The sequence below is a fragment of the Panthera tigris genome, chromosome X (assembly GCF_018350195.1).
Source record: "Panthera tigris isolate Pti1 chromosome X, P.tigris_Pti1_mat1.1, whole genome shotgun sequence".
Taxonomy (NCBI): Eukaryota; Metazoa; Chordata; class Mammalia; order Carnivora; family Felidae; genus Panthera; species Panthera tigris.
Genome location: NC_056677.1, coordinates 101,547,726 through 101,561,095, shown reverse-complemented (window position 1 = coordinate 101,561,095; position 13,370 = coordinate 101,547,726). Strand labels below are relative to the sequence as shown.

The window sequence follows — 13,370 nt, the reverse complement described above, 5'->3', positions numbered from 1 at the left end:
AGTAGTGCAGGAATTGGGGTAGAGGGAGCTATAAGACATATTAGAAAAAAATGGCAAAGGGCACCTGGGTGGCTCAGTTGGTTCAGTGTCCGACTTGATTGCAGCTCAGGTCACGATCTCGAGGTTTATGAGTTCGAGCCCTGCATTGGGCTCCGGGCTGACAGTGCTGAGCCTGCTTGAGATTCTCTCTCTTTCCCTCTCTCTCTACCCCTCCCCTGCTCACCCTTTCTTTCAAAAGAAAGAAAGAAAGAAAACAAATGGCAAAATGCCAGAAGTCCTTCCTTATCAGTAATTATAATAAATGCAAATAGTGTGTAATTAACAGGCAGAGATTGACAGAAGAGGTAATATTTTTTTAAACAGGATACAAGAGATTCATTTTAGACTCAAAGATACAAACTGGCTTGATAGTAAAAAGATGGAAAAGGCTATTCCATGCAAACAGTAACCAACTGAGAGCTAGAGTGGCTCTCCAAACATCAGACAAAGACTTTAAGACAAAAACTGTTAAAACATAAAAAAGGATATATCCTATGTTTCAAAATGGTCAATCCCCCAAATGAGATTTATCTCTGGAAAACAAAGGTGGCTCAATAAGTGAAAATCAATCAATGTAATACACTACATTACTAGAATGAAGGAAAAACCCCATGTGATCAACTAATAGATACACAAAAAAGCATTTAAAAAAATGCAACAGATTTTCACGAGAAAAATGTCTCAAAAAGCAAAATAGATAGGAAGTTCCTCAACCTGAAAAAGGGCATTTATGAAAAATCAATAGCTAACGTTACACTTAAGGGTGAAAGACTCAAACTTCCCCACTAAGATCAGGAGCAGACAAGAATGCCACTTTCACCACTGCTGTTCAACATTGTCCTGGAACTTCTAGCCAGAGCAATTAGTCAAGAAAAAGAACTAAAACACATCCAAATTAGAAAGGAATGAGTAAAACTCTCTCTCTTTATAGAGGGCATGATCTTCTATATGAAAATTCCCCAATAATCCACCAGAAAGTTACCAAAACTAATAAATTCAGCAAAGTAGTAGCATACAGGATCAACATATAACAATTAGCGGTATTTCTGTATACTAGCAATTCCATCTCCAGAAAAATTAAGAAAATAAGTCCATTTTCAACAGCATCAAAACACTAAAATACTTAGGAATGCATTCAACCAAAGAGGTACAAGACATATACCCTGAAAACTGCAAAACATCATTGAAAGTAGTTAAAAGGGGGTCCCTGGGTGGCTCAGTCGGTTAAGCATCTGACTTCAGCTCACGTCATGATCTCACGTGTGGTGGGTTCAAGCCCCGCATCGGGCTCTGTGCTGACAGCCCAGAGCCTGGAGCCTGCTTCGGATTCTGCCCCTCCCCCACTCACTCTTTGTCTCTAGCTCTCGAAAACAAATAAACGTTAAAAAAGTTTTAATTAGTTGAAGAAAACCTAAATACATAGAAAGATGTCTTGTGCTCACAAATTGGAAGATATCATACTGTTAAGATAGCAACACTCTCCAAACTGATCTACAGATTCAATGAAATCCCCATTAAAACCCCTGCCTTTTTCTTTTGCAGAAATGTCAAAGCTGACCCCAAAATAACATGGGCAAGAGGCCCTAACAGCCAAAATAATCTTTGAAAAGAAAATTAGGGGCACCTGGGTGACTCAGCTGGTTAAGTGTCTGACTCTTGTTCTCGGCTCATGTCATGGTCTCACGGTTCATGGGATCGAGCCCTGCGTCAGGCTCCGTGCTGTCAGCATGGAACCTACATAGGATTCTCTCTCTCCCTTTCTCTCTGCCCCTCCCTGGCTTGAGCTCTCTCTCTGTCTCTCTCTCAAAATAAATAAATAAACTTTAAATAAATACATAAATACATAAAGTTGGAGAATTCCTTTTTTCCTGATTTCAAAACTTACTACACAAGGTTAGAGGATCAAAACAGAGTGGTACTGGCATACTGTGATAGAATTGAGAGTTCAGAAATAAACCCATGCATCTAGGGTCAACTGATTTTTGACAAGGTGCCAAAACCATTCAATGAGGAGGCAATAAGTCTCCAACAAGTTGCTCTGATATAACTGGATGTCCACATGTGAGAGAATGAAGGTAGACTATTACCTCAGCCCATATACAAAAATTGACTCCCGTTTTCTTTGTTTTGTTTGTTGTGGCTACTTGTTTGAAGTTGTTTTAGTTACTTTTCTACAAGTTTCTTTTTCTTTCTGTTACATGGCCACTGAGGTCTGTGTTCCTTTAGCTCAGCGGTAAGCTAATGTATTGACAGAGTATCTATAAACACCTGAAGCCCCAAAATATCTTTTTACAGAAGTTTAAAAGCTCCCCCACTCTTTGCAGATTGCCTCTGTGTTGCAACACTCCTTCCATGCTTAGCCAGGCCCTTTACAACACTGCCTTCACCCTTACTTCCCACTTGTACAGAGCCTGAAGGTCAGCTGGAGGTGAAAGTTTGGGATCTTCTCTGAGGATTAGGCCCTTTCTGAGTAGGCATCCAGTATTGGTCACATGGCTGGCTCAGTCTGACTGAGGTAAAGGGTCTGACTCTTGATTTCGGCTCAGGTCATGACCTCAAGGATGTGAGATGGGGCTCTGGGCTGAGGGCGGAGCCTGCTTAGGCCTCTCTGTCTCCCTCCCTCTGCTCCTCCCCCACTCATGCTTGCTCTTTCACTCTCTCTTTCTCCCTCTCTCTCTCTCTCTCAAAAAAAGCCCCCATTTCCCCGCATGCCCCCTTTCCCACTCTCTTCCCAGCCTTTTTGATCTGTCTCTTGCTTGTGCTGACTGCGATCCCTTTCCCCGGGCTGCTATGGCCAATTCTTTTGCCTTTAAGTGCTTTTTGCCAAATGCCATCTGGGAAGCTGCCCCAGAGCTGGAAACACTCTGTGTCGGGCAAACAAAGGCAATCCCCTCGTGCGCCAGTTCTTCAGGGAGTCACCAGACAGATGGAAATCCACAATCACAGTTCGGTGGGAATAAGGTCTGTATTGCTCCCTCAGGCACTTGGCAACCTGCACCAGAAGTACAGGCTGCTGTCTTCATGGCCACCTCCGGGCTGGTATGCGGAGAAGGGGAAGTAGATCATTTAAAACATCAGCAAACTCTCTTGCTGCAATGCACCTGCTTCTTTCATTAGGTTTTGCCCCGGTTGTTGGAAATTTTCAACTAGACTCCAGAGTTCTATAAAAGTTGATGCTGACCGTTTTTGCCAGCTCGTTGATGGAGGGATGGAGCCTTGGAATTTTCTACTCTCCCATTTTTTTTTTAATAAAGAATGCTATCATAGCCCAAAAAACATGAATATTCCAAATAAGATTAGTTTCATCTCCTTGTCATCTCTCATTCATCATCATGCAACCATTACCTCCTCCAGGAAGACTTACCTGACCACTCCAGAACCAATTCTGTAATTAGTTTTTTTATTCTTCTTTCTCATCAACTAGACAGTTCCTTGAGAACGAAGACTGTATGCTTTCATTTCTGAACTCCTAGCACTTAACATGGTTCCAGGTACATACTAGTGCTTATAAATGCCAAAGGGAGGGGACAACGGAATCCTGAAAGATAGGGGAGAAGGAAAGAAAGTGGGAGAAACAGAAACTAGTCCATGATTCGTACAATCCTGATTAAAATGCAGACTGAAACCTATAAGGCGAGATCCTTGCCATGGTTTCAATCCAAAGAAGAGTAATTTTTTTAAGAGACACACATATCCCTAAGGGAAAAAAATTCACCATCTCCAAAACAGCTATGTTTTGAGGAAGTGCTTTCATACAATGTTAAACTTTATAACAACTTGGAACTATTTTTAAATTAACGCAACAACACTTCATACATGCCAAGTTGTTTTGAAATTATTATTATTAAATTTAAGATACTTTGGATCTTCAAGACCTTCGTGGAATCAATTTCCACTGTATTAAAATGGGAAGATGATATATAATAGCTTATAAAGTGAGATTTGAAAATTAACGTGAGGGGCACCTGGGTGGCTCAGTTGGTTGAGCATCCAAGTCTCGGTTTTGGCTCAAGTCGTAGTCCCAGGATCGTGGGATCGAGCCCCACATCAGGCTCGACACTGAGCATGGAGCCTGCTTAAGATCCTTTTTCTCTCCCTTTCTCCCTCTGCCTCTCCCCTGCTCGCACAAGCACTCTCTCACTCTCTCTAAAATAAAAAAAAAGTAACCTATCATCCTTGATGAAACAATGATAATATCGCAAATGCCACCACACTTTACTTTGCAGGTGTGCAAGTTTGCAAAGTGTGAATATATGTTTACAAGAGAGTAGAACAATTCAATTGCATAAATTAATCAATCTGAGAAACCACATTAAAAACATAGCTAATTTTTACATGATTTTCAGTAAGTTCATATACTTTCAATTTTAGTATAACCTCTGTCACAAAGGCTTCATAACAACTCTAAATGATAATCATTGATGATAAAGGAAGGAAAATAACATTTAAAATTCATCATATTAGTATGTATCTACGCTTGTGCAGATTTAATCTCCTAAGAATCAAAGGTGGTAAATAGAATAGAGAAAAAGCATATACAGTAAATATAAGCTATATGTGCTGAGTACTGAGGAACGGTTTTATACTGCTTTAGGAAAATTTACACCTTTTATTACATTTGCTTTCTTTTCTGCCACTTTGTACCCACAGTGACCTCTGCAATATAGCTGCCCAGCAGATGCCAAAAGGGAAAAGAGGAGGCACCTGGGCAGTTAACCTCAGAAATACTAGAGACATTTCCTGAATTTTTTTTTCCCACATGAGCAGAATACAGGGGTAGGAAACCATAGGAGATAATCAACACAGTGTGAGCATAGCTGAACACAGTGTCACATTGCAAGTAATTCTAACTTACAATTTTATCTAACTCATATTGACATTTCGTAGTTATTACTGTACGTATGGTAAAATTAGCCATGAAGAGTAAGCAGATCTCATAAATGTATTCTATGCAGACAAACTGGATTTTTGTATTTCCTTTCTTCTTGTTCGTTCTCAAGTACCTGTAAGTAACATCACCGCTGAACATTTTCACTGGAGTCATTCGCAACTTTAAGTCCTTCCACCCCCACTTCCATTACAAACACACGCATACACACGAGCTCTTACATCTGCTCGCATTCCAGGGTGCCCTGGAAAACTCAAGGGAGGGATGGGGACTCTGGGACATTGAGCCCCAGGGGACTAACTGGCTGGCAAGTCATGCTTGCATCACCACACTTGGAAGGGAGGGCGAGGACAGGTGAGTCATCAGCCGAGTGGCTTGGTGTGAAATGAAGACGATGGACTCTTAATCCCCTAGGACCTGAGAGTCTGAAAGTGGGGCAGAAGGTAGGGGCTGAAGCAGAAGGGGAAGAACCAACAGGGTGGCAGATCTGTGAGCAGCTGTCTCTCTCGGGTCAGGCATAGACTGACTGGTACAGAAAGAATGGGGACACTGCCTTTGAGAAAAATCACCGGACTACACTTGGAGGAAATTGATAGGTCCTTTTGCCCCAGCAGTTCTTAGAAATAGCTTACCGATACCACCACCTCCAAAATACATGTATATCATTAATATAAGTGCATGTAGGCCACAGTGTAAAATGACTACTGTTCTGGTTTTGATCTGATGGCAAGGAGGAGACTTTCAAGGGCTCTGGATACCTAAAGGCCAACAGGTGATAGCTGATGATTGAATAAACAGGAAGAGGTAAGGTCAACTTCTGTTTTTCACCAGCGAGGGTGGTATGGATGAGCCCAAGCCCACACCATCCCACAGCCTCTTTTTGAAATGTCACTTAAGGCATCCCTGTGATTTTTCCATAATCTTTTTTAGCCTTGCTCAGTTGACTACATTTTGCTATTAGAAAGGAACAGGGAAAGCGAGTAGGACTTTATGCAAGTCTTCCTAACTTGAAAAGGACAGTCCTGTAAAGCCACTGATAGAGAAATCAGTTATCCTTCCAGACTTGCCTCAAGGCTGAGAAGAGAGAAGGGTGATTTCTTCACAAAGCCTGCCAACGCCTGGGTTCCACACCCCACTGTTGTCCTGTTCTCACAAGGCAGTGGCGAAGAAGACAACTGACCGCCCTCCGGAGGTGTCACCCCATTCTCTGAAAATTTGGGACCAGAGTTTAGAAGAAGCTAGATCGTACAGTGCCTTGCGCTAGGTGAGGCCGCTCATTGCAAACCACCCTCGTAAGCACAGAGTCATACAAACCCTGCAGGGGAAACAGACCCTGTACCCAACAGAGCAGCACACTGAGAAGACATTGCTCCCCTGTTCTCTCTGCCCAAGGGCGTGCTCAGACTGTGCCCTCATCAGAGATGTGAAGGGGAGGAATGTTCCTCTGTCTATGCTTCTTCTAGCTGGACTAAGAATTAAACTGACATGAGACAGGTCAACAGGAGAAAAAAAAGCAAAGTTTCATTACATGTGCATGGAGACCCAACAATGAAATTGACACCCAAAGAGTTGAGACCCAAAGAAATGACCAAGGCAGGAAGGTTTTATCCACTTTAGACAAAGAGACATTAAATCTGTGACGAATTGACAGGACAGAGAAGACGTGTGTTCAGGAGCTTCAATGAGTAATGAATTTTAAATGGAATGTGGGCTAAAGTAGCAAATTAGTAAAAAGTAACAAGGTTTGTTTATATAGACTTCTCCACTCTAGATTCCCTCCCTCTGGTGATAAACCTTAAGAGACTCTTAAATACAGAGAACAAACTGAGGGTTAATGGAGGGTGCGGGGTGGGGGGGAGGAGGGGAAAATGGGTGATGGGCATTGCAGAGGGCACTTGTTGGGATGCGCACTGGGTGTTACATGTAAGCGATGAATCATGGCAATCTATTCCCGAAGCCAAGAGGACACTGTATACACTGTACATTAGCTAACTTGACAATAAATTACATTTAAAAAAAAAAAGTCTCTACTTCCTGGTGTCGGGAGGGGACCTGTTACCTGAGAGATTTATGTCCCGCTTTCAAGGAGAAAGAGGAGGTTCTGAGTGTCGTTCTTGTGTAGGCTATTTTTTAAGTAGCCTTAATTCAGGGGCGCCTGGGTGGCTCAGTCGGTTAAGCGTCCAACTTCAGCTCATGTCATGATCTCACGGTTTGTGAGTTCAAGCCCCCGTGTCAGGCTCTGTGCTGACAGTTCAGAATTCAGAGCCTGTTTCAGATTCTGTGTCTCCCTCTCTCTGCCCCTCCCCTACTCAGGCTCTGTCTCTCAAAAATAGACATTCGAAAAGTTATTTAAAAAGTAGCCTTAATTCAAAATAGCCAATATGTCATGTGGCACATTTTGGGGCAGCCTGCCCTGGGCCCCTACGGGTGCTACTGCTTTGAAGTGCCCTATGTCCTATCTCTGGAATGCACCTGTTTCCATTTGTGCCTACTCACCCACAGCTGAACAATGCTTTTGATACTTTCTTGCTGGTCAGTCAGAATAATAGACGTGTTTTAAGGAATGTTCACATGGTGACTATGCAAAAACAAATTATATGTATTACCTCATTTAAATTTTTAAAAATTTAATGTTCATTTATTTTTGAGACAGACACACACACACACACACACAGCGTGAGTGGGGGTGGGGCAGAGAGAGAGGGAGACACAGAATCTGAAGCAGGCTCCAGGCTCTGAGCTGTTAGCACAGAGACTGATTTGGGGCTCAAACTCACAAGTCGTGAGATCATGACCCGAGCCAAAGTCAGACTAACTGACTGAGCCACCCAGATGCCCCTGTATTACCTCATTTAATCCTCAAAACAACTCCATGAATTATAGTTATAATTATTATCTCCTTTTACAAATGAAGATACTGGGGCTCCTAAATTTAAGTAATTTGCCCAAGCTTACACAACTAGGAAGTGGTCAATTTAAAACTTTTGTGAACACCTTGCATACCTGCTTTAGATCCTTTGAAGACATTTAAGAAATTTTTAAAGCTCTCCTCTATCACATTTTCTCCCTGTTTTGCTTCCTCCTTCTGTTTCCAGAAGTAACCCAAGATTCATGTATATTGTGGATGCATTTATAAATGTGTATTTATTCACAAACAATATAGTATTATCTGCAGTAAATAGTATCACCTCTTTTCAAACTTGCATTTTCCACTTTGCATGAGTCCATACTGATATAAATAAATTATTGAATAAATATATAAATGGGGGAGAAGGGACAAATCTCCCACATAAAAGATTTTGAAATACATTATGTAGATAACTCTACCCTAAAGGAGGGAGAGCATAATTCCCCACTGCTTGAATGTGGGCTTTGACTTAATGGCTCAATTCCAAAGAATAGAGTGTGGAAAGGGGAAAATAGTAACTTCACAGTGAAAAGACCCAGAAGAGAGTAATTTAACAAACTAATCAGAATTAACATCACCAGAGATAAGTCATAGTGAAATCACACACCCTCTGATATGATGCAATGAGATGTGTACTTCACTTCGATGCTATTCTTTCCAAAAACTCATAACCCCAGAGAAATCGAGTTTTCAATCATGAGAAAACATCACATCAAACAAACTCAGATTGAGGGACATTCTACAAAATACCTGATTGTTCAAAATTAGCAAGGTCATGAAATACAAAGACTGACAAATTGTGACATATTGGAGGAGACTAAGGAGATATGACAGCTAAATGTAATGTGTTATTCTAGACTGGATACTGCAAATGAAAAAGGACATTAGTGGAAAGCTTAGTGAAATCTTAATAAATTCTGCACGTTAACAGTAATGTACCAATGTTAATTTCTTAGTCTTTACAAATGTACTGTGGTTAGTTAAAATGTTCATATTGGGCACCTGGGTGGCTCAGTCGGTTAAGCGTCTGACTTCGGCTCAGATCATGATCTTATGGTTAATGAGGTCGAGTTCCGCTATGGGTGAGCTTGAGCCCCACTTTAGGTGAACCCTGCTTCTCTCTCTCTCTCTCTGCCCCACGTGGGATTTGCGCTCTCTCTCTCCGCCTCTCATTCACTTGTGCCCTCTCTCTCAAAAAAAAAAAAAAAAGATGTTCATATTAGGGGTACCTTGATGAAGAGGATATGAGAACTCTCTGTCCTATCTTGGCAACTTTTTAATATATTTAAACTTATTCCACAATTAAAATTTTACTAAAGACACATTTATTCATTGCTCTGTCCAAATCATATTTATAAATATATATATACATGCACAGAGAGATAAAGAGAGAAAGGGGTTTTGTTCTGCCTGTTTTGTCAATTATTGAGAGAAATAGGTTGAAATCTACCACTATGATTGTGGGTTTGATTCTCCTTGTAGTACTCTTAGTGTTTGCTTTTAAATTTTGAGGCTTGGGGCGCCTGGAGGCTCAGCTGGCTGAGAGTCTGACTTCAGCTCAAGTCATGATCGCATAGTTAATGAGTTCAAGCACCACATCGGGCTCTGTGCTGACAGCTCAGAGCCTGAAGCCTGCTTCGGATCCTGTGTCTGGATTTCTCGCCTTCTTCCCCTCTCCCACTCATGCTCTGTCTCTCTCTCTCTCTCTCTCTCTCTTTCAAAAGTAAATAAACACTTAAAAATTTTTAAATTTTGAGGCTATGTTATTAGGAGCATAAACATTTTTAATTGTTATATCTCTTGGTGAACTGAAACATTTATTTATAAAAAAAAAGAAAATTTTATTTGTATGAAGATTTCTTTTTCATCTCTAATAATGATTTTACCTTAAATTCTATATTGTCTGTTAATAGTGAGCTTCATGCTCTTTACCATTTTCCCTTCATTTTTGACACGGTAATTCCTTACCATGTTATGAATCTTCAATGCTTATGGGTGTGTAAATCAGTGCAATCACTTCTGGAAACCATTTGGCAGTATCTTCTAAAGCTTAATACCAGCCTACCCTCTGACCCAGCAATTCTATTCCTAGATACATACCCAAGATAATTGAGTACATATGTTCTTTAAAAGACATGCACAAGATGGACTCCCCAGTGGCTCAGTTAAGCATCCGACTTCAGCTCAGGTCATGATCTCACGGTTCATGGGTTCGAGCCCCATGTCTGGCTCTGTGCCAATGGCTCAAAGCCTGGAGCCTGCTTCGGATTCTGTGTCTCCCTCTCTCTCTGCCCCTCCCCCACTCATCCTCCGTCTCTCTCTCTCTCTCTCTCTCTCTCTCTCTCTCAAAATAAATAAATTTTTTTAAAAATTTAAAAAATAAAAGACATCCACAAGAATAGCAGCATTATTTATAACAGCCGGAAACTAGAAACAAGTCAAATATGCACCAATGGTAGAATGAATAAATAAGTTGTGGTATGTTCATACAATAGAATATCAACAGCAGCAATAAAAAAGAACAATCTACTGCCACCCACAAAAGCATGGTTGAATTTCTCATACAAAATGTTGAACAAAAGAAGCCAGAAATAAGAGTACTTTCATATTTATATGAAGTTCAAGAACAGGCCAAATTAACAGATGGTAATGCGGTGGAAAATGGCCACAAGTTTTTGTTTTGTTTTGTTTTGTTTTGTTTTTTTTGCAGCTCCTGCCATCAGTAGGCAGAGTTTATTTCTCCACTTCTGGAATCTAGGATGGCCTTGTGACTCGCTTGGACCAAAGAATGCAGTGGAGGTGACATTGTGCAACTTCTGGACAATTTGCTGTGGCCTTCTTGCTGCCCTGAGAGGTCCATGTAAAGAGCCCAGTCTTACCTCTTAGAGGATTAAATACCCAGATGGAGAGAGAGGGGCCCAGCTGACAGCCAGCACCAACCCCCAGACATATGTATGAAACTATCCTGGACCATCCAGCCCCAGTCAAGCTGCCAAATGACTGTAATCACACGAGTGATCACAGGTGAGATGAGCAGAATTGCCCAGCTGAGCTCAGCCTAAATTCCTGACCCACAGAATTATGAGCAAATAAAATGGTTGCTATTTGAAGCCACTGTGTTTTAGAGTGGTTTGTAATAGATAAAACTGATACAGTGCTGGACATCAGATTACTGGTTATCTCTGGTGGGTGGATACTGATTGAGAAAGAGCATATGACAGCCTTCATCCCATCCACCAAAGACGTCCTAATCCTTGAAACCTAATAGGGAATATGATAGATTACCTGGAAAGGGGCAATTCATGTTGCAGATGAAATTAAGGTTGCTAATCAGCAGATAGGGCGATTATCCTGGATTATCCAGGTGAGCCTCATGTGCTTAAAAGTGGAAACAGGAGGCAGAAGAGTAGAGTCGGAGGGACAGATGACTACAGAACGATGATCAGAAAAATGCACCATCTCTGGCATTCGAGATGGAGGAGGAAGGGAACCACAAGCTAAGGAAGACAGGCAACCTCTAGAAGCCGGGAAAGGCAAGGACATGGATCCCCTCCTACAGGCTTCAGGAAGAACTGGCCCTGCCAATACCTTGATGTGAGCCCTGCGAGACCACTTTCAAACTTCTGGTAATAAATTGGTGTGGTTTTCAGCCACTGAGTCCGTATAACTTGTTAGAGCAGCTGTAGAAAATAAAGAAACTGATCTGGATGGATCTCTTTACAGCTCTTAGTGACCAGCGATCTCATTTCACACCCAGTGACTTCCTCAGGGAGTAAGACAGCCCTAGAAGAGCCAGGGCAAGAACAGTTCTCTTGTGCACAGACTCTGAAAACCGAGACCACCGTCCAGAGCTGGCTTCACGGGTGTATGAGCTGAGCAGTTGCACAGGGGCCCATGCTTAGGCGGGCCCCACCCTTGGTTTCACACTGTGCTGTTGTTGTCTTTAAACCCTTAATCATTTTTGAACGAGGGGCCCTGCATGCTCATTTTACACTGGTTGCTGACCATCCTGTTTGTTCCTCTTAGTGCCAGGACCAGGCCACCAGACCACCCTCTCTTAAAATTGTTGGTAACTTTAGGGGTGCCTGGGTGGCTCAGTCGGTTGAGTATCCGACTTCAGCTCAGGTCTTGATCTCACGGTTCAAGAGTTCGAGCCCTGCGTCAGGCTCTGTGTTGGCAGCTGGAAGCCTGGAGCCTGCTTTGGATTCTGCATCTCCCTCTCTCTCTGCCCCTCCCCTGCTCATGCGCTCGCTCGCTTGCTCTCTCTCTCTCTCTGTCTCTCAAAAAAAAATAAACATTAAAAAAATTAAATTGTTGGTAACTTTATTTTATGAGTCCAATTATCCTTTCCTGGCATTAGGCCTTGAAGAGGGCCACTCTTCTCTACCTCGATAGATCCTCCTGACTCCAAATCTCAGGACAAAGGGGTTGGACATGTAAGTCTGTTTCCTCCTTGGACTTCTGCTCCACACTTTCTGTCTGGTGAACATCTTCATGACTGACACGGCCTCTTGAAGACCTGCTCCAGGAAGCCCTTCCGACGGCCCGCGTGGAGAGTGACTGACAGGTCATTTCTCTAAAGAGGAAAAAGTACAATTATCTCACAACACCCTACTACATACAGAACACTAGTGCCTGGGGATATTAATAAGTGTTACAAGAAAGAGGAGTTATGTAGCCAAGGACCTTTGTCAAACTGAGTTTCAAAGATTAAATTGCTTTTTTTTCAGAGGGACTTCTTACTCACTTAAATGTGCTAAAGGACATTGCAACCCTCCAAGGGATCTTGCAGGACTAATTTTCCACAGAAAAAGTTTTGGGAAATGTTCTCCTAAACCAATGAAGCCCATACCTAACGGAACCCTCAGCGTATCTCCTTTTCCATTGAAATGTGACCATATGTGCAAGCACGCATCTAGGCGAGAAGACTTTCTTTGCCTAATTCCTCCTTTCCTCTGCCCCTCTGCTCACAAACATGCTCCATACAGGACAGCAGCCTAAGGAGTACTATTCAATCCACACTCATTGGGCGGGACGATGATGGTGGTGGTGGCGGTGATGACAATGGCTAACATTTATCAAGCACTTGCTCTGCATCACTAAATACCGTTCTAAGCACTTGTCACATATCTTTTCACTTAATACCGTGGCCTACTTTAAAGAATACGCTGCATTTTTAATGCAAGGATCCTCAATTTACGGTTGATAAATCTCAGTGGACACAGCTGATGGTAAACGGCATTTTTTGTCACAGGGTAGCAACATTTACAGTGGCACATCTCCACCCAAGGGGTTATAGAATTCCTTTGATATGCATAAAACAAACAAACCAAAATAAATAAAAACAAACCTTCTAAACCAACAGTGGACTATTTGTAAACTTGATTGTAAACCTGTTGGGGACGAAGTCGAAACACCTGGCACTTTTTCCATTCAAAAATACACCAGTGAGTGACGGATGATACTGCTGTCCAAGAAAACTAAGATTTGTTCTAGAAGCTGGGAACTGATTACTCTGATGAGCTCTAAAGCAAA

General features: G+C 42.0%; 1 protein-coding gene across 2 annotated transcripts in view; it reads right to left on the bottom strand.

The window, feature by feature from the left end:
- The window catches only part of LOC102958767 (testis-expressed protein 13D-like), an 83,833-nt gene that overhangs the window by 5,632 nt on the left and 64,831 nt on the right, over positions 1-13,370 (bottom strand). Inside the window, exon 1 of one of the 2 annotated variants that reach the window (XR_006213397.1) lies at positions 65-104. The exons of the other annotated variant lie outside the window; for it this stretch is intronic. The gene's annotated coding sequence lies outside the window, so the exon portion shown is untranslated. Of the gene's footprint in view, positions 1-64; positions 105-13,370 lie in introns of those variants that run through there. 2 annotated transcript variants of the gene reach the window in all.